This window comes from Mauremys mutica, chromosome 1 (assembly GCF_020497125.1).
Source record: "Mauremys mutica isolate MM-2020 ecotype Southern chromosome 1, ASM2049712v1, whole genome shotgun sequence".
Taxonomy (NCBI): Eukaryota; Metazoa; Chordata; order Testudines; family Geoemydidae; genus Mauremys; species Mauremys mutica.
Window position 1 is genome coordinate 212,272,148 of NC_059072.1, and position 20,743 is coordinate 212,292,890.

Here is a 20,743-nt window from a genome sequence, read left to right on the forward strand (position 1 = left end):
TCCCATGTTCTCACTTTCAGGTGACATTGTAAATAAGTAGCGGGCAGCATTATCTTCTGTAAATGTAAACAAACTTGTGTCTCTTAGCAATTGGCTGAACAAAAAGTAGGACTGGGTGGACTTGTAGGCTCTCAAGTTTTACATTGTTTTGTTTTTGAGTGCAGTTATGTAGAAAAAAATAATTCTACATTTATAAGTTGCACTTTCATGATAAAGAGATTGTACTACAGTACTTGTAGGAGGTGAACTGAAAAAATACTTTATTTTATCTTTTTTACAGTACAAATATTTGTAAGAAAAATAATAAAGTGAGCACTGTACACTTTGTATTCTGTGTTGTAATTGAAATCAATATATTTGAAAATGTAGAAATCATCCAAAATATTTAAATAAATTGTATTCTATTAATGTTTAACAGTGTGATTAAAACTGCAATTAAGCATGATTTTTTAATCTCATGGTTAATCACAATTAATTTTTTTAATAGCTTGGCAACCCTATATAATATACATATTAGGTATATATATATATATATATATATATATATATATATAGCAATCAAACCACATATATACACACACACACACAAACACACACACACCCCAATTCTTTTAATTGTCGAGGTGTATGTCAGTTCCTGAATTTTTTTGTTTTATCTCGAAATAAAGTCAAATTAAAAGCAATGTAAAAAAGTGGAGAATGATTAAAAATAATATTGTTAGTTAAAAGCAAAAATCTTTGCTATAGAACTGTTGATGTGTTGCATCTTTATGGACACTATAGTATGAAGGTGCAAGAGGGACACTAGTACCTGTGTTTGTAATGAATTGTGCATGTCACTGTGGATGACTGTTGCATTAAATCTACAGGGATTGTCTGCTGTTTTTGTGAAAGACGACATTTTTCTAGCATTATCAGTTGCAGTGTAAGGATTGCAAAAGCCAAATCCAGACAGGGTCAGCTTTGTCAGATGGGAGGGTTTATTTTTTGGCATTTTCCCATTTTTCTTCCTGGAGAATCCATGTAAATTGGTCATGTTTATTGTTATTTCCACTTCTTTTTTTCCTCAATCCCTATTCTTTTTCTGAAGCATAGAGGCCTTTGACACCAGACAGACTTAAAACCAGTACTGTCATTTAAGTAGGCAAAGGAGTTAAAGGGGATGCTTTATGCATTATGCTGCCTACTTTTTAGGAATGAAAAAAACAAAACAATTTGAATATGGAGTAGGGTGACAGTAGAGGAGTAAGACATGGACCTGGATCTCACTTACACTGGTGTAAGTCTGGAATAGCTCCATTGAGGTGAAAATTGACTTCCAGACGGTAGTGGTGGGGGGAACATGAGTTTTCTGTCAGGGTTTATATGGCCTGCCCTGAACCCTGCTGCATACCACCAGAACCTTTAAATCAGAGGTTTTCAAATTGTGGGGAACGCTCCCCCCGCAATCAATGGTTATGTGTCATCTCTGCTGACTTCTACACTGGTGCGACTGAGATCAGGATGTGAGCCTCTCAATCTAAGGCCTGGGCAAGGTTACTGAATACATTATTTTTCCTGGTCTACTTTGATTACTGCACTGTATTCAGCATGGTGACAGCAAACATGAACCCAGCTGTGTTCAGACATTGTAAAAATTTTAGTCTAGGCCAGGTCAGAATTGCAGAAAGGCCCTGTGCTAAAGTTCCACTCCTCCTTCTCTACAGTTGTCTTTGTCCTAAGTGAGAGTCAGTTGTCACGGACTATAGAGATATTCCTATGTGTGAGCAGAACAAAGTTGTTTCTGCTACAGGTTAACAGAGGAATTGATTAGAATACTAGCAAGTATGAAAAATGTTTAATACCCATGACCTAAAATTATCATTTGACTGCTGTTGAGTGTCCTGTGTGAGATGAGTTAGTGATCTCACGCCACATCCTAATGGATACTTTTAATTGGAAAGCCAATGCCTCATTTAACTGAATTGCAGGTAGTCTCAATAGGGAGGCCAGGTACTGAACGGACGTGGGATTGAGCTACCCTCTCACCTGCTAGAGGGAGACTGAGGGCAGTGCAGGGAACAGCAGAATGCTGTTTCTCTTCTATGAACTTCACTCTCTAATGGGGCCAATCCAGCACCATTCATGTGTACATTGAGTCACAAAACCTTTTGCAATTGTTCAAATCCAAGGGAAAGCTGAACTGGAAATGTGTCTCTTGCCCCTTTCAGCCGGTTACAACATCATCCATTGCAGTTTCCTCCAGCTTCCCAAGTCATCATTGGGCCTGGTAAATTGTTTCGCAAAAGGCTCAGAAATCTGTGGCAAAAGCCTTTTGATGGCCATAAGATGCAAGGTCTCTCTTAGCAGGGCATCTGCCAAGGCTTTGTTTCCAGGCTCTGTCTGCTGGCTCTCTTGGTGTCCGCAACTGGTGCCAGGCTGATGTAGGGCGAAAGGGGAGAAAAAGCTAAAATTAAAACAGAGTGTGGACGCTTGGTCAAAGCTCAGCTGAACTCTATTGGCCTGTAAAGCAGGCCTGGAAAAGCCAGTTCTTGTGAGATTTCTTATGAAATGTTGGGTGTTGCTTGCAGCATTTCAAGCCTTCCCAGAGGTAGGCCCACATCCTCACAGTATTTCTGGCATTCTCCTAGCTGGACTCTGCAAGACTAGAGGGGCCTAAGAGTTTAAGGATAATGAAAAAAAAAGTTAACGGAAGGGTTGTTTCTAGAAGGGTTCAGTTTCATGCGGGGGTGAAGGCTCCAAGGGAATGCTGGGGTTATTTAATCCAACCCAGTTTGCCTTTCCTTATGCCACACTTCATCCGCACAAGGACGTTGCAATTGCACACACAGCAGCAATATCCTAAACAGCTCCATCTGGACTCATTAGAAATCAATCCCACCCAGAAAATCCCAGATCTAAACCTCTCCAAAATTTGGGGAGAGAGGAGAAGGGGATTGAGGTGATGATGTGGAGCCTAAACTCTGATGTGGAGCCAAGTGTATAATGAGTTGAGCCAAAACCCCAGATCCAAACATGCCTGAACTTTGTGTTGTTTAAATTCCAGATCCTACTCTTGCACTTTGAGGATCACCTCTTCTAGCTCTCAGGAGACCTGTATAAAGTGTGGCAAGAGAGTGGAATATTAAAGGGGCACTCGCATTATTACAAACTAGACTGTTTGATAAACACCTGAAATCCTCAACAATATGGCAGGTAAAGAGGTCTCTGTAAGAGCAGAACTTCAGTGTTCATCCATCAACTTCACAGTACAAGCCTCTACTTTCTAACACTGCGCAAACACTCCTTTGGAATAACTTCAGAGCAACGCTGATATATTTGGATTGTGGAAGCCAAGATACATAGCAATAGTTCCAGAATCAGCAGATATGCCTGGTACTTCCTAAGTGTTTAAGGAAACAAATTAAACAATTACATACTCTTGTTTAGTGATTGGAGATTAAGGGGATATTCAGATCTAGATCCATACCATGCAGCTTCCAGACAAGATTTAAAAAAAATACTTGTAGGACTTTATTATTTAAAATCTCGACTTCTATCACTATCTTCTTTTTACCAGTATCTCTGGGGTGCTCTTAAAATCTCTTTGTATAAAAGAGCACAGCTATTGTGTGCATTGGGAAAGGCCTACCTTGTTTTGATTTAATTTTGTGAACTGGCTCATTACAATAAAATAGAATAGTGTAATAAGTAGTGTTCCTGGGCCAGTGCACCTCAGACATCACAATGTGGACTCCTGCCCCCCTGGTTTTGTGAGATGCCAGAGAGCACAGGACAAATCTACAGAAGCAAAGAGTGATCACCCACCTTGTTAACCTGGACCACCCATTTTTGAACTCATGATTATCTAGTCATCTGCTTTCAGGTGCAGCACTTTCAGATTAAGTACCTGCTGCCACTTGGAAGGGCTTTTAGTGCAGCCAGAACAGATACCCTCCCTAGAGAGAATCAGGGATGTCATTGCCACAATAGTCCCAGCCTCAAATCCAGACATCGCTCTTCATCTTCAGTCTCATACTTGGCAGCACAACACTTCAGACTCCATCTCAGACATGCTAGTGGGCCAAAACACTCTCTCACACTTTATTTTTAATTTCCTAGCAGCCTACATTGTGCAACTTCCCCTCCACCTGTTTTATTCCATTTGATTTTATTTTTGTAACAGCAATACAAGTTAGTGTTAGTCCCAGTCCGAGCACATCTAAGTATGCAACTTTTGTTCTGGTTTTACATCCCTTCTCTCCACAGCTGATGGCTCTATGATTTTTGATGCCTTAGGCAAACTGAAAAGTGAACACCCCTTACAGCCTGGAGTCAGACACACAATAAACAGCCCCCAAACTGCTGCCAGAGGCAACCCCTGCTCTGCCTGCATGATACCCCTGCTGTACTTCATTCTTGTAATTAGGGACCTTTTCCCTCTACACACACTGCTAATGCCTTCTGATTGGGGCAGCAATGCTATCATATACTCCCCTCTCTTTGCTTCCCTGGTCCAGAATCCATAGCTTTTGTCTGTGCTCTGGACTCCTGCATGACCACACTGAGTCACCCTCCTACTGAACTACCCTTTTGTTTCCTCTTTAAAAACAATCCCTACTCCCCCCACCCCCATGCCATTGTTGGTAACTTTGGCTCATTAAAGCCACACTCGGTGCTCCTTGTCCTGTTACCTTTGGGGGATTTTCTGATATTTCGTGACAAATGTGGAGTGACACAAGGCTGAAGACACAGGGCATCTTCTCCTTGAGAGTAGTTTGGAAAGAAAGCCCAGCTCAGCAGACATCAAATGCCCTCTCTGCCTTTTCCCCCCCTCTGCTCCTGAGCATCTCTTGAATTACTTTCCCTTCCTAGAAGTCACGATTGCTGCAGAGGACCCGAGCACATAATAACACTATTATCCTTTCTTCAGATCCCAAGATGTTTCAGTTTTCACTGCTTCCCAGGATCAGGGTCCTCTCTTGAGTTCTCTAATACTATTTCAGCATATTTGGCTGCTGTCTTGGTGTTGAGCTGCAGTTCCCCATAGAATACACAAGAGGCACTCTGTCCTAGCAAGCAGAAGCTACTTGGGGAAATACAGACAGACAACACCAAATACCTAGCAAATTGTTAATACAGGGGAAAAACTGAGCTGCCACCACTAACAGAAGCCAGGAACATGAACAGACAGAAGTCCTTTTACATAATTCCAAATATTTTATTGCTAGCTGATAACCTTAAAGCAGTCTGCATAGAGTGGGGAAAAAATTGCAACTGCAATGTAATTAACACTGTAACAACTTGTTTCTCCCTTGGAGAATTATACCATTAGCTGCTTCAATTGTGCATGAAATATAAATTACATTACTCAGAGGCATCCTGTCTAAGCAGACACAATCCTAAGTGACATGGCTTGCCACTGTGTATCATACTCCCCAGACAAAATTCACAGAAGCCCATTTGCCCAAGGATAGCAGATATTCATTCTGATATCAAAGTTATAACCATGGTAGTTCAACTGGTTTCCTTCCTCAGGGACTCTTGCACTGGAAAGTAATGGAATCAGGCACTATAATCTGATTAGAGCAAAACATCATAGAAACAGAAGAATGGCCAGACTGGGTCAGACCAATGGCCCATCTAGCCCAGTATCCTGTCTTCCGACAGTGGCCCATGCCAGATGCTTCACAGGGAATGAACAGAACAGAGCAATTTATTGAGTGATTTATCATCCAATCCCAACTTCTGGCAGTCAGAGGCTTAGGGACACCCAGAGCTTGGGGTTGTGCCCCTGACCATCTTGGCTAATAGCCATTGATAGGCCTATCAACCATGAACTTACCTAATTCTTTTTTTAACCCAGTTATACTTTTGGCCTTCACAACATCCCCTGGCATTGAGTTCCACAGTTGACTGTGTGTTGTGCAAGGAAATACTTCCTTATGTTTGTTTTAAACCTACTGCCTATTAATTTCATCAGGTGACCCCCTGGTTCTTGTGGCATGTGAAGGGGTAAATTACACTTTCTTATTCACTTTCTCCACACCATTCATGATTTTATCGACCTCTATCATATCCCCCTCAGGTCTCTCTTTTCTAAGATGAACAGTCCCAGTCTTTTTAAGCTCTCCTCACATGGAAGCTGTTCTACACCCCTGATCATTTCTGTTGCCCTTTGCTGTAATTTTCTCAATTCTAATATATCTGTTTTGAGATGGGGTGACCAGACCTGCACACAGTATCCAAGGTGTACATGTACCATGGATTTATATAGTGGCATTATGACATTTTCTGTCTTCTTATCTATCCCTTTCTTAATGATTCCCAACATTCTGTTCGCTTTTTTGGCTGCTACTGCACATTGAGTGGATGTTTTCAGAGAACTTTCCACAACGGCTCCAAGATCTCTTTCTTGAGTGGTAACAGCTAATTTAGACCCCAGCATTTTGAAAAGTACTGGCTTAACCTACCAGCTGTGTATTTCTAAGGACATGGCTACACTATAGAGTTTACAGTGGGCGAGCTGCCCCGATGCAGCTGTGCCACTGTAAGCTCTAATGTAGCTGCTCTAAGCTGACGGGAGCGAGCTCTCCTGTCGACTTACTCCAGCCCCTGTGAGTGGCAATAGCTATGTCAGCGGGAGAAGCTCTCCCGCTGACATAGAGCTGTCCACACCGGCGCTTATGTTGGCGTAACTCATGTCACTCAGAGGGGTGATTTGTTCACCTCCACTGAGCAACATACGTTACGCCAACATAAGCTGTAGTGTAAACAGAGCCTAAGCTTGTTTCTTTAAGGACATGAAACCCTTCAACACACTCACACGTCTGATTTCAGACATCCACACTCACATGTCTGATTTCGTTCTGTTAGCAAAGTGTTTGAATGAACATTACAAAAAGCATTAATTCTGCACAGACTAAAAACATTTAAGTGGGGGCTGCTAATCTGTAATGGGGTCTGATACAGAGCCCACTGAAGTCAGACTTTGGATCAGGACCTTTTTGAAAGAGGCACAGTTCTGTTGAAATTCAATTCCCAGCTCTGTTATTTTAACTAGAAGTCTCTGAGTTTACAAATGGCCAGAACACGTGCATTTCAGATTGGCTAGCACATTAAACTTTTCAGATAATCATGGATAAATCCAACCCATACATATAGATTAACCATATCTGTGTGAGTAACTTACTTTCCTATTTAGAATCAGCAACCCAGATATTTTATAACTTCTTAATATAGGCCCGTGCAGCTGCAGACCCTGAAGTACAATTGCCCATGAAAAGAAAATTGTACTTTTCCTTTTCTGCCTCAAGAAGGGTAGCAGTTACGCTGGTTTGTCTTTGTGACACCGAAGTCCTTGATAGATTGCATTGAAAAAGAGAGACAATTTTGATAGCTAGTCAAAAGAGGTCAGACTACATCTGCTGACACAAGGCCAAATCCTGTAAGGTGCTGAGTGCTTTTATCTCCCATTTAAATCAAAGAGAACTGAAGACGCTCAGCACCCAGCAGAGTTGGGTCCACACAACATAAACATTCTACCACTCAGGTAGTTCTAGAACTGCCAAAACAGAGCTAAAGCAGGACAGCTGACCTTAGCATAGCATAACTGTGGGGTCCTGCCTGAAGCAAATGGTGGTTCGGTTTGCGTACCAGCTTGGGGATGTATTTCCTGGGGGAAGCTAAGTTGCACAAATTGCAACTTCATTGTCTTTCCAGGCTGAGAGAGCTGTGCATGTAGTGAAGTTCAATACAAGTTTAAATTACAGCTTTTGATAGCTGTATTCAATGGACTCAGGTCTTTAGGTTTTCTGTGAGGTCCCCTCGTTGGTAAACCATGAAAGGGCTCCATGAGGCAATTGGTTCTAAGTCAGAAAACCCACCTGACAAGGGAAAGAAATTGCTCCTGCTTCAAATTGACTTTGGATGGGTAGGCTGATTTCTCAGTCTCTTGTCTAGCTAAAAATCGAGTCAGACAGAAGTCCTTTCCTCCAGGGAAGTGGTTGCTAAACTCGGGCATTGTGAGCAAAGTGTGCAACTACTGTAATTCCATGAGGGGCCCTTTCCCCCTTTTTTCTATTTTTATTCCTGAAGGGGAGATTCTTCCATCCCAGTGGCAATGCGCTAGAAGCCTGAGTTTAAGTGGGGGTGGCCATTAATAGGGAGGTGTAACCATCCACAAAGACCAATTCATTGCTTGTGAAGTACAATTTCACTGCTCCTCCTTAGCCAGAGAAGCCTTCACTCTTACACCAACATGCCAAAAACATACAGGAACACCAGTAACAGAGAGCAGAAAAGGTGAGGAGAGTCACAGCTTAACTTTGGTAGAATGGCCAAATTTTGGCCACTCTGTTCTATCCAGTTAGAGGCCTGGGATTGCATTGGCTCGTTAAGAAGTAGTTTGATCTTTTCAAACAGCCACATAATCTAACATTTCCTTGCTTCTCTTACTGACTTCTGTGCACTAGTACTGCTTCAAATCAGGAGAATGGGAAAGCTTTTACAGGAGAGCTTTTCAAATGGGTGTTGGTAGCCAAATCCCACTGACATTCAATGAGAGCTGGGCACCTAACTCCACCTTGTGTCTCTGAAAGTCTCCCCATTCCCCATAACTACAGTGTAAAAATTTAATCATAAAATCATAGGTTAGAAGGGAGTGCAAGGGTCATCTAGTCTAATCCCCTGCCAAGGTGCAGGATTTGTTGTGTCTAAACCATCTAAGACAGATGGCTGTCCCTATCCAGCCTCCTTTTGAAAACCTCCAGTGAAGGAGCTTTCACATCCTCCCTAGGCGTCTGTTCCATTGTCCTACAGTTAGGACATTTTCCTTGAGATTCAATCTAAATCTGCTATGCTGTAGTTTGAACCCACTGCCTCTTGTCCTGCCCTCTGTGGCAAGAGAGAACAACTTCTCCATCTTTTTATGGCATCCTTTCAAGTATTTGAAGACCACTATACATCCCCCCTTAATCTCCTCTTTTTCAAACTAAACATACCCAGTTCCTTGAACCTTTGCTCATATGGCTTGTGTTCCATTCCTTGGATCATCTTTGTCGCTCGCCTCTGGATCCTTTCTAGTTTCTCTACATCCTTTCTATGCATCGGTGACCAAAAGTGGACACAGCACTCCAGCTGAGGCCTAACTAGCACCATGAAGAGCAGTACTATCACCTCCTGTGACTGGCATGCTAATGACTCTGTTAAAGCAACCTAAAATTGCATTTGCTTTCCCCCCCCCCCCCCACAACAGCATCCCATTGCTGACCCATGCTGAGATTGCGTTCCACCACAACAACCAGATCCTTCTCAGCAGTGCTGCTGACATTCTCCCCCATTCTATATTTGTGCATTTGGTTCTTCTTCCCTAGGTGCAGCACCTTATACTTGTCTTTGCTGAATTTCATTTTGTTGTCTATAGCCCAGTTCTCCAATTTATGAAGCTCTCTCTGAATTTTAGCTCTATCCTCCAAAGTGTTGGCAACTCTTCTCCCCCCACCCCCAATAGCTTTGTGTCATCTGAAAATTTCATCAGTAAGCTCTCTATACCTACATCCAGGTCATTAATGAAGATGTTAAACACCAGACCCAGAACAGATCCCTGTGGAACCCCATTTGAGACCTCCCTCCAATCCGACATCATTCCATTAATAGTTACTCTTTGTTTGCAGTTGTTTAACCAATTATGTATCCACTTACTGGTAGTTCTGTCAAGCCTACATTTATCCAGCTTATTTATCGGAATGTCATGTGGGATGATGCCAAAAGTCTTGCTGAAGTCCAAGCATATTATGTCCACTGCATTCCCCCTAATTTTGAATGTGTGTTTGTAACACAGCACATTTAAAAAATACTTAGCAGGAGGCAGACAAATATGCTGTTTCCTGTAAACACCAACGAAGAACTGAATTGAATTGATCATGCACTACATATTTGTACCTATTCAACCAACTATATGCATATTCTCCACCTGCCTACATAGGCTGAGTACCTTTATTCTACCTACAGTGCAAAAGAATTACACCCACCTAGGAGGCAAATCAACTCATGCAGAAGCTCTCCTAAAATGTTAAGACTGCAGGCTCTCTTCCAGGGACAAATCTCCTTTCTAATCTTCTTAGCTACGGAAGAGCTCTCCTGCCAATTGCACTCCAGCAGTAGCCAATACAGGAATTAGTAGCATAAATTCTCATTCTCATTAAGCAGCTCTGTCTGACTGATGGGCACAGGTAGAATTATGCAGCCAATCCATATTTCATACAGGATACTTGTGTCTTGGAGGGGTGGCGTACATGTTTTATTTTCATGAGTTATAGTTACTGCATTACTTAAGAATGGCATTGGCCACAAGTGAGTGAAACAGTCGCTGTAAGAAGTAAAAATCAAACAAGTACAACAGCAATCTCGGAGACATGCATTGTATTCCTTTCATTGGAGCTGAGTATAGCTGGATCCTTTTCCATTTATTCATTATTAAAAGTTTTGCTGTTCAATGGAGATGAAAGTTTGAGAGCATGAGCACCCATCCTCATTATTGGTCTAGGCCCAATGCAGCTCCATGGGTGGCAGCAATCATAGAAGTGTCTTCTACTCCAGCCGTAGTGCTTCCATCATTGCTTGCACCATTGGAGCTGCACTGAGACGAGACCAACAGAGACAATTGCTGTGAATTGCCAGTGTGTATGGCGCTGTACATAGCAGCAGTACAAGACTGTAGTGATGTCATTGAGCTAGTGATCCAGGAAGCCTAAAGATTTTCATTCCACATCTCAGAGTAATGGGCAGGGCTAGAGGACATGGGGGTTAAAACACTTGCTATAGTGCTACCAGCACTGCTGCTATCAGGAGAGCTGCTCCAGTGCTAGCATAGACAAGGCCTATAAATCTTCCCCGCTGTTTAAGGCTGCTCAGCACCCTGCTATTTTGGGCGAGCTGACAAAAGGTACAAAGCGTTTTCCTGTTTTACAGTTGTCATACTTCACACCTAATACTGTTTCCTCCCTCCCCCTACTCTATCTCCACAACCTCTTCTCTTCCAGTGCTCCAGAACCAAGGCTCTTACCCAGGCTTTACCACAGTGTATTTCCCGCAACAGGGGTTTGCTTTCCCACCTAGACACTCGACATACCTCACACCCCACACCGCCAGCTCACAACAGACTCCGAATTTTACCTAGGTCTCAGATCCCTCTCAAAAGTCCCACTCTCGGCCCTGCTTGTCCTCGCTATTGTCCTTGCAATGCCCCCATTTTACACTCTCCAGAACACCCTTCATCTCCCAACATCAAAGTCCAAATCCTGAACTACCCTCCACACTTGCCCTTTAGCCCACAGAGGAAAGAGCATCCCTCATACCAGGAACTGCGGCAGTTCTCTAAAAGTGTGTGGGGGGAGTGGGGTGGGGCATGGGCACCCAAACCATTTTCCCTCTCACTCCCACCCTTGCATCACCCCTTCCCTCCAAGGCCCCACTCCTGCACTGCCCCTTTCCCCCAAGCCCCCACGTTCACATTGCCCCTTCCCCTCAAGGTCCCACCACCACGCCACATCTTCCCCTGAAGCCCCACTCCCACACTGCCTCTTCCCGCCAAAACTCCACCCCGTTTGCTCCTCTCTGCCCCCTCCCCCCGTCGTTCATCCTTGCGGCTGGTAAAAAGTGAGAGGGCATAAAAGTAGGAGACCATGATCCCCCAGCGCCCCTGCCTCATACAGCAAGCTCTCCCTGCTTTGAGCTCCAAGTGAGTGTCAGGTATGCCAGAGCCAAGTTTTAGAAATAGAAATTAAGGATACAGCTATAATTCACATTGCCTTGTTTTGCCTTAGAGAACAAACCATGCGGCAAACCATTACCCCAACAGCATCGTACCTTCCAAAGTAGCTTGCCCTATCTGAGGGGAATCAGCCATCAGAGCTCCCTACAAGCAGCAGTTTTGCTTGTTGAAACCCTGTTGACAGAGAGGCTCTCTCCAGTGGGATATTCAGAAAGGAAACTCGCCTAGCAGGCATTGAACTCTTCAAATGCTTGCCAGCCATAGGAAGTCAGCCGGGAGCTTGCTGAGTGGAGCTTTCTGACAGATCTCGGGTTGTGGCAATAATCCTGGAGATCACTATCCTGGATGGCCCTTTGGGTGGTGACATAATTGGGTCTTGTTGCAGGAACTTGCAAGGTGGCTGAACAGGCCAAGCCCTAGTGAACAGTGCTCACCAAAACAGGATTAGATCCATCAGCCAAACATACATATAACTCCACAAAAGCACAGTCAGTGAGGGATTGTTCACCTCAGCTGCAAGCTTTAATTTTTAAAAAGATGTCAGGTTTTAGGAAAGACTAATGCTTTAAATTACATTATTTCACAGCAGCAAAATGTGGGGGCCTACCAAGTGTGATCATGTCCCCCCCTCCAAACACACCTCCCACTCTGTTTAAATGCAGAACATGGGTCTATTAGTGTGCCATGCTATTCTTGTTGTATTAGAGCGTGACTTAGGTAGTTAGTCAGGAGTCAAAGAATTCTGCACTAACTTTTTACACTCCAGGCAACCCTCACTGTCTGCTTCCACTGGTTTAAACCAGTGCAGAATTTTGCTCGTTGGCTGCATTCAGAGGGGGAAAAAGCTGGATTGAGAATACAAACGGTTGTCAGGCACTTACTGAAGAGAAACAATTGTGGTGTTTAGTTGGATTGTAGTTAGGCAGGTGATATTGTATGCAGAGACTCTTATTTGTTTTTCAGATTTTTCATTCCTCTGAAAAGAGGTGTGGGCAGCTTCTGTGTTGATTCTGGGGCCCATTGTAATGATGTGTTTGCTTAGGTTAGTGTTTGCTATATCATTTTTAATTCCAATCGAGGGCTTTGTCTTGATAAAAAGTTCCTTTATGGCTTCTACACTATTGTAGTTCTCCAAGACAATGGAGTAGACAGCTACCCATATGCTGGGGTTTATACTTCCCATAAAGTTCTAGAGATTCCCCAAAACTCTTGATCCTGAAGGGGATTTGTGATTTAATGTTTGCATTCTATATTTATTAAATGATAAATGAACAAGTCATTCTTTGAGTCTAGCACGCACAGGGCTGGCTCCATGGTTTTTGCCACCCCAAGCAGCAAAAAAGAAAAAAAAAAGCCACGATCGTGATTTGCAGCTCTACTACTGCCGCTTCTGTCTTCGGCAGCAATTTGACGGCTGGTCCTTCGCTCCAAGAGGGAGTGAGGGACCCGCCGCCGAATTGCCGCCGAAGACCCGGACGTGCCGCTCCTCACCGTTGGCCGCCCCAAGCAGCTGCTTGCTGGGCTGGTGCCTGGAGCCGGCCCTGAGCACACACTATGAAAACCACTGTGGAGAAAAAAAAATCCCCCTTTCTTATATTCTTTGAGAGTAAATATTCAGAAGAAAACTAAGCTGATGCACTTTGCATCATCTAGTTCGACTTCAACACCAGTCAGGTGGTTATTTTTTAACCCATATCCACATCCCCCAATATCTTTATGTCCCATAAACATTTAAAAAACATACATAACTGTAAGAACAGTAGGCCAATTGAACAGACTGCCTAGGGAGGCTGTGGAAGCTCCTTCACTGGAGGTTTCAAAAGGAGGCTGGACAGCCATCTGTCTAGGATGGTTTAGATACAACAAATCCTGCATCTTGGCAGGAGGTTAGACTAGATGACCCTTGCAGTCCCTTCTAACCCTGTGGTTCTATGATTCTATATTGTCACCCCTCTGCCAAGAGGGAGCAGATGTCTGGGAAGCAGGTCAGCTTCCTGTGGAAGGAGAAATCAGTAATGCAGAGGTAGGTATTTCCTTAGTGCAACTTCTTTGTTTATGCTATAAACACCACTCCTTGAGCTGATCCACTCCTTCAGGATCTGTGCCCAAACACAAATGCCTGAGGGAGCAGATCTGCCTCTACAAGTGACTTTAGGCAGTGAGCCCATTCTCCTGCTGCTTGCCACAGCTCCCTCCTTCATTCACAAACTCAACACCTGAGCATTTTTTCAAAGGCAAACCAGTGATCATATGCTAAGAAATCAAAACTTGTAAGATTACGTGTAGAGTGCCCTCTGGTGGCTCCCACCACAACACTATAAAAGGAAAATAGCACCAACCTGTAAACTAAAGATGGGCCTCAACAAAAACCCTCGCTCTGAGCAATTTCAGATCCAGATCCAAACTTCTCTTCTGGTTCCCCTGTCCATAGTAGAGAGAGAGAGAGAGACCAAAACTGCATCTAGTTCAGGTTTTGAACATCCTAATGTTCAAAGAAGTTGAGATCAGGGTTTTGATTTGGGTTCATCTCTGCTGTGTAATAAATAGGCTGAACCAAAACCCCACACCTGGATAGCCTGGGGCTTAGTGGAAGTTTGGATGTGGACTTCGTAGCTTTGCCTCATCTCTAACACATGAATGCTGCAAATGGAAGGGTGGGGACTGATGGCAGCTGCCTTCCTAGCTTGCAAGATATTAACTGACGCAGAAGGCAGCAGAGAATGGACATTGTTTCACTGGTGCTTCTCATATTTTTGAAACACAAACAAAATCTAATTACAAATCAATTCAAACAAAAAGCATAAATCAATTGGGGCTCCAAAACCTTCATCCCCCTAGCAAGTTTAACCCTCACATCCAAGGAAAATTAACTCCAAAGAAAATAAACCCACCCCAGCATCATTTTAGCCATCTCCCAGTTAGCTCCTCCCACATTTTGAAACCTTGGGAAAACATGAGCCTGACAGCAGATCATCTCATCAAATGTGGACTCTTGCTGACATATTGTGCCAGATCCTCAGCTAGTGTGAATCCTCATAGCTCCATTGAAGTCAATAGAGCTCTGCTCATTCACACCAGCTGAATATCTGGCCCAATGACTCCTTTTGTTCTTTTCTTCCCTCACACAGGGATGCTAGTCAGGTCCCAGCTCTGGGCCAAGCATTGACATCATGGCAGTTACAGCAGGCTTCATCAGGCTGCGCTGGTCTGGGGCTCGGCTCTGATGCACATTGCAGAAAGCCTCTAGGAACAGAGTGTGCCATTCTGAGCATTCTAGATACACTGCCTGCCAATCTTGGATCCATGGGGCAGGGACATTTGGCATTTCCTCTGACAGTCAAATACCACATATGGAATATACCGAAGCCAATAAACCTCAGACATAACATATGAAAAATATTTCACTGATATTTCACTTAAGGTCCGCAAGCATAACTGCCATCACCCCCTACTACAGGATGGTGGTCCCCAGTTCTCATCAGCACAAGTAATATTATTTCCAGTAGGCAGACCACCTTCCTTGATTTTATGATGCTGGGCAGTTCACTAATTTTTAGGATGCCTTTAGTTCTCCTATTGGCATTTTTTTGCTGTTTAAACCTAAAGGAAGATAAATATATATCATACTTCTCAAAGCCAAGCATTCTGGGCAGCTGACCAGCAGGAGTGGATAACATGACCAAAGGTTGTGTGAACAGAGCAGTGAAGCAGAAAGTGCTATAAATCAGGGCACATAGCATATAGGCAGTCTTGTAACAAAGGTGTAGATCCTACATAACTGAATTCATATGAATGGAACATCTTTTACTTGGGTAAAAGGCAAGAATGAACACAGAGTAAACAAAGGAGCCACCCTTTTTTCCACCAGCAGATAACAAAGCTGCTATTTATTTACCCTTGAGGGAGGTTATATATTGGGCTGCAGCAGACAGGGTGATTTTATTGATATTTGCTCTTCCTTCCCACATTTGCAAGAGACAGACATAGGGGACTGAGCTGTAGAATATTAAAGCACTTGGCAAAGTTATCATGGAATGCAACGTATTTATCAAAAGCTGGAGCTGCACTAGAAACCCTGACTGCACAAACGGTGTCTATTACTTGATCAAAAATAATCATCATGATTCATGCCCTCCGGGGGCTTTTGCAGCAGGCTGGCTGCTGAGCAGTTCTATGGGAAGCATATTGCTCTGTGTGGTAGATAAATATTATTACATTTAAATATTAGTTTTACTTTTGATAAGTTTGATGTTATTTCACTGTGCTATCGTGAATACCAAGTCCAGGTTGGCTAATCTATTACAGCTGGTTAGGCAATTGATGATGTGTGCCAATGTCTAATTTTAGATCACAAGTCTTGTACTCCACATTATCTGAAACTTGATTTTTTGAGCCAGTTGTTCTTGGCTAGAACTTTTTAGCGCCAGCTTATTAACTAGTGGTGCCCAGATAAACTAAGAGCTCTAGATCTTTTAATAGAAAAAAGTATGTGCATATTGGCTATAGATTCTGGCCCAAAGTGATCCACTGAAATCACTTGAGATAGCAAGTTAATGTCCAGATCTTTGGCTGGTGTAAGTATCATAAACTGCAGGACTGTTTAAAACTTGAATGCCTAAAATTAGGCTGTAATAGTCCGGTACGGGGGCCGTGCCCTCTCAGGGGCCCCCGGGAGCCAGGCCGCCTCACTACACGGCCTGGATCAGTCTTCGGGTTCTGAAGGTCTCAGGGGCCCGCCCCTCAGGCAGGGGCTGAAACAGAAGACACACGGTCACTGCAATGGGCCCGGCCCTCAGGCAGGGAGGGGCAGCAAACGCTAGTTCCAGGCTCAGATCCTTCCTGCAGGCTGAGCAGTAACAGAGTCAATAAACCCCGGCCCTCAGTCAGGGCGGGGCATCAAACCGGCTCTCAGCTCCGGTCCTCGCAGCCAGAGCTGAGCAGTCACCAAGTCAGCTAGCCCGAGCCCTAGCTCAGGGCTGGGCACCACACAAGGGTCCAAGAGGCTCAGGTCCTTCCAGCAGGCTGAGCACCACAAAGTTAATGAGCTAAGCCCAGGCCCTCAATCAGGGCGGGGCAGCAACACAGCAGTCCTAGGCTCAGCTCCTTACAGCCAGAGCTGGGCAGTAATAATAGTTCAGGGCTCAAGTTCTTGCCTCAGGAACTGAGCAGTGGCACCAGTCTCAGGGCTCAGGTCCTTACTTCAGGAGCTGAGCAGCGGCATCAGTCTCAGGAAGCCCAGACCCTCAATCAGGGCGGGGCAAGAAACAATAGTTCAAGGCTCAGGTCCTTTTAGCAGGGGCTGAGCAGTAATACCAGTTCAGGGTTCAGGTCCTTGCCTCAGGAACTGAGCAGTAGCACCAGTCTCAGGGTTCAGGAGCTGAGCAGCGGCATCAGTCTCAGGAAGCCCAGGCCCTCAATCAGGGCGGGGCAAGAAACAAGAGTTCCAGGCTCAGGTCCTTATAGCAGGAGCTGAGCAGTAATAATAGTTCAGGAAGCCCAGGCCCTTTAGTCAGGGCGGGGCAATAAACAAGAGTCCCCGGCTCAGGTCCTCATGGCAGGAGCTGAGCAGTAATAATAGTCCCAGGGCTCAGATCCTTGTAGCAGGAGCTGAGCTACAACAACAGTTCCGGAAGCCCAGGTAAGTGCAGGCTGCTCGGCCGGAACGCTGGTAGGAGTGGGAGTCTGCCACCCGTGAGCAGGGGGGACACAGGCCCACCCACTCTACTGTGTCCCAGCCCGGGGCCCTAACAGCGGCGTGGATCCGCTGTAGTCAGTGGGGATCCTGGCCGCAACACACTGACATGGGCACGTCAGTGCCCTCAGCCAGACAGGGGTCGGCTACCCCCGGGCTACACTCCATCTCCCCCTCCTCGGATACCTGCTCCCCGCTGGGCTCGGCAGCAGGGTCCCATACCATAGGCTCCTCGGCGGGCTGAAGACGGTCTAGGTCGGGCTGCTCCTCCGGACGCGGGTCAGGGCGACGCTCGGGCCGCTCCTCGGGGTACCGGGCTCGGGGCCGGCTCGGCCAGTCCACCTCGGGATACCTGGCTCGGGGCAGGCTCAGCCCGTCCACGTCAGGGTACCGGGCTCGGGGCAGGCTCGGCCCGTCCACGTCAGGGTACCGGGCTCGGGGCAGGCTCGGTCCAGCGGGAGCCCGATCAGGAGCGTCCGTCCTCTCCGGCCGCTGGGCTCCAACTGAGTGCTGAGGCCGGGCTTTTATACTTCCTGTCCCGCCCCTTGACTTCCGGGGGGGCGGGAACAGGTGGCAGTGGCTCCGCCCACTGAGGGGGTTGTTCCGGTTCCTCTCTCTCAGGGGCCGCCGGGAGCCAGGCCGCCTCACTACACGGGCACATAAATACATTTCTATATCTAAAAGCCAGGACACTTATTTAGACACCTAATTATGGATTTAGGCACCTAAAGTTAGGTTTCTAGAGTCTGAAACTTTTGGTTTACTCGTATTAATCTTGCAGGTAGTTTGCATTCAAAGAATGATCCAGGTCTGCTTGTTTCTTAGAGACAGGCCCAAATGAAAATGCCCCTAAACTTTTGGGGAAGTTCAGATATGAAACCAAACTTTTGTTTGACCCTTATATCTATAAATGGGTCAAATCCAAACCCTGAAACTCTGCAGCTCAGACCCATCCATATGGTTTTTTAATGAACTTTATCAAACCTGGTTTCAGTTGTTGGGTTTTCATACGCAAAAATATGTTAACAGCATTGAGCAAGACAGTGACCTCCAGCATTTCAGGAGTTAATCCAGAATAAATGGGAGTTTACAGGCTGATTCATTCAGCAGGTCTGGCTGTAAATCGTTTGTATGTCTGTACGATAAAAAGCAAATATAAATTTTCAAAATTTTTTTAACCTTGCATGGTGTATAAAGAGAATACATAATATTCTTGGTCATAAATACGTCTCAAGTCAAACCCATTGTGTATACACAGAATACATAATGGATTTGACTGAAACATTTATCCGCTACTGAGGAGAAATCGAAAATCTCTCTCTACCAGCATGGTCTTTGCAACTCTGAGTCCTTAGATATATATCAGCTTCCTCCTTGTCCATGGATAGGTCATGCAGACCTTGAACGTAGACTCTCCAAGTACACGTAAGCATTCATAAGTACGTACATGACCCGCTGTGGGCTGTCTGTGATACTGCCACTGATCCTCAGTCAGCATCTCAGGAGTCCCTGCTCTCTAATGTCTAATACGGCAGAGCCACTCAACCATTGCTGTTTGGTTGGGGAGGCGACTGCTGGCCCAATGGGCAAATAGCAATATTATTATTTGTATTACTGTAAAGCCTCGCAGATTTAATCACAGACCAGGGCCCCATAGTGCTGAGCGCTATACGAACACAGAACAAAGAGTCCCTGGACTATGCTGTAGGAGTAAACATACAATGCACACCCAGTAGAGCGTGCATAACAAGAATGTATAGAATAAACAGTAGCTAATACCACATTTATCAAACTGGTTTGAGGAAGGCATGCAGAACCAAGCCAAGCCCATAGCAGTTTCAGGTTTGCTAAGAAGTTAGGTTCAAGTCCCAAGAATAAGGATGAGACCATGAAAGCAAGTAGCACAGCCCTTTGTGTGTCTATGCTGCTACTTAGGATCCATGAAATTTGCTACGATTGCACAGCATTAAATAGTTTACTTAAGTTTTAAAACCATGTTTCATTTGGTGCAGGGCACTCTGAGAGGAGTGGGCTTGGGGGAAGGGAGGGAAGTCAGGAGTTTTAAACTATCTATAACAGGCAAGATGTACACAACTGGTTCATTTGTGTTCGGAGACACTGGTTCACTCTCAGTCACAGAGACAAAGGAAAGCTCTCTGTCATGTGACTGACAGCAGCCACCAGGGTAATCTGCCATGACAATTATTTATTTTATTCATTGACTTATACGGTGTCCATCACAACAGTAGCATAGCTCTAATGTGACAGAAGTCTCAAGGGCAGCAGCAGAAAATGTTTTTAAAGCTAACCTCGCAGGTTTATATATTTGCCTGTGTACTTTACTACTCCTGTATATATGTCATGGCTAATGACTGAGGGGCATAAGGAGGATTATTATTACTTAGGGCTAGTCTACGCTTACGAGCCGGGTCGACGCGGTGAGTTGGACTTCTCGGAGTTCAAACTATCGCGTCTAATCTGGACGCGATAGTTCGAACTCTGGAAGCGCCGTGGTCGACTCCGGTACTCCACCACTGCAAAAGGCGGTGGCGGAGTCGACCTTGGAGCCGCGGACTTCGATTCCGCGGCGTCTGGAGGGGTGAGTAGTTCGAACTAGGGTACTTCGAATTCAGCTACGCTATTCACGTAGCTGAATTTGCGTACCCTAGTTCGACCCCGCTTCTTAGTGTGGACCAAACCTAAGGGTACGTCTTCACTACCCGCCATATCGGCGGGTAGCAATCGATTTCTCGGAGTTCGATATATCGCGTCTCATCTAGACGCGATAGTTCGAACTCCGAACGCACTCCCGTTGACTCCGGAACTCCACCACCGCGAACGGCGGTGGTGGAGTCGACGGGGGAGCCGCGGACATCGATCCCGCGCCGTGAGGACACGTAAGTAATTCGAACTAAGGTACTTCGACTTCAGCTACGCTATTCGCGTAGCTGAAGTTGCGTACCTTAGATCGAACCCTCCCCCAGTGTAGACCAGGCCTTAGTATTTGTAGCACTAGGAGTCCCAGTCATGCATCAGATTGTGATACATGCACTATTTTCACAAAGTAAAACTATTTCCCCATGTTTATTCCCCTGCCCACTGTTCCTCACAACTTCTTGTCAACTGCTGCAAATGGACCATTTTGATTACCACTACCAAAACAGTTTTTTTCTCTCCTGCTGATAATAGCTCACCTTAACTGATCACTCTCATTAGAGTCTGTATGGTAACACCCATTGTTTCATGTTCTCTGTGTTCATATACATCTTCCTACTGTATTTTCCACTGCATGCATCCGA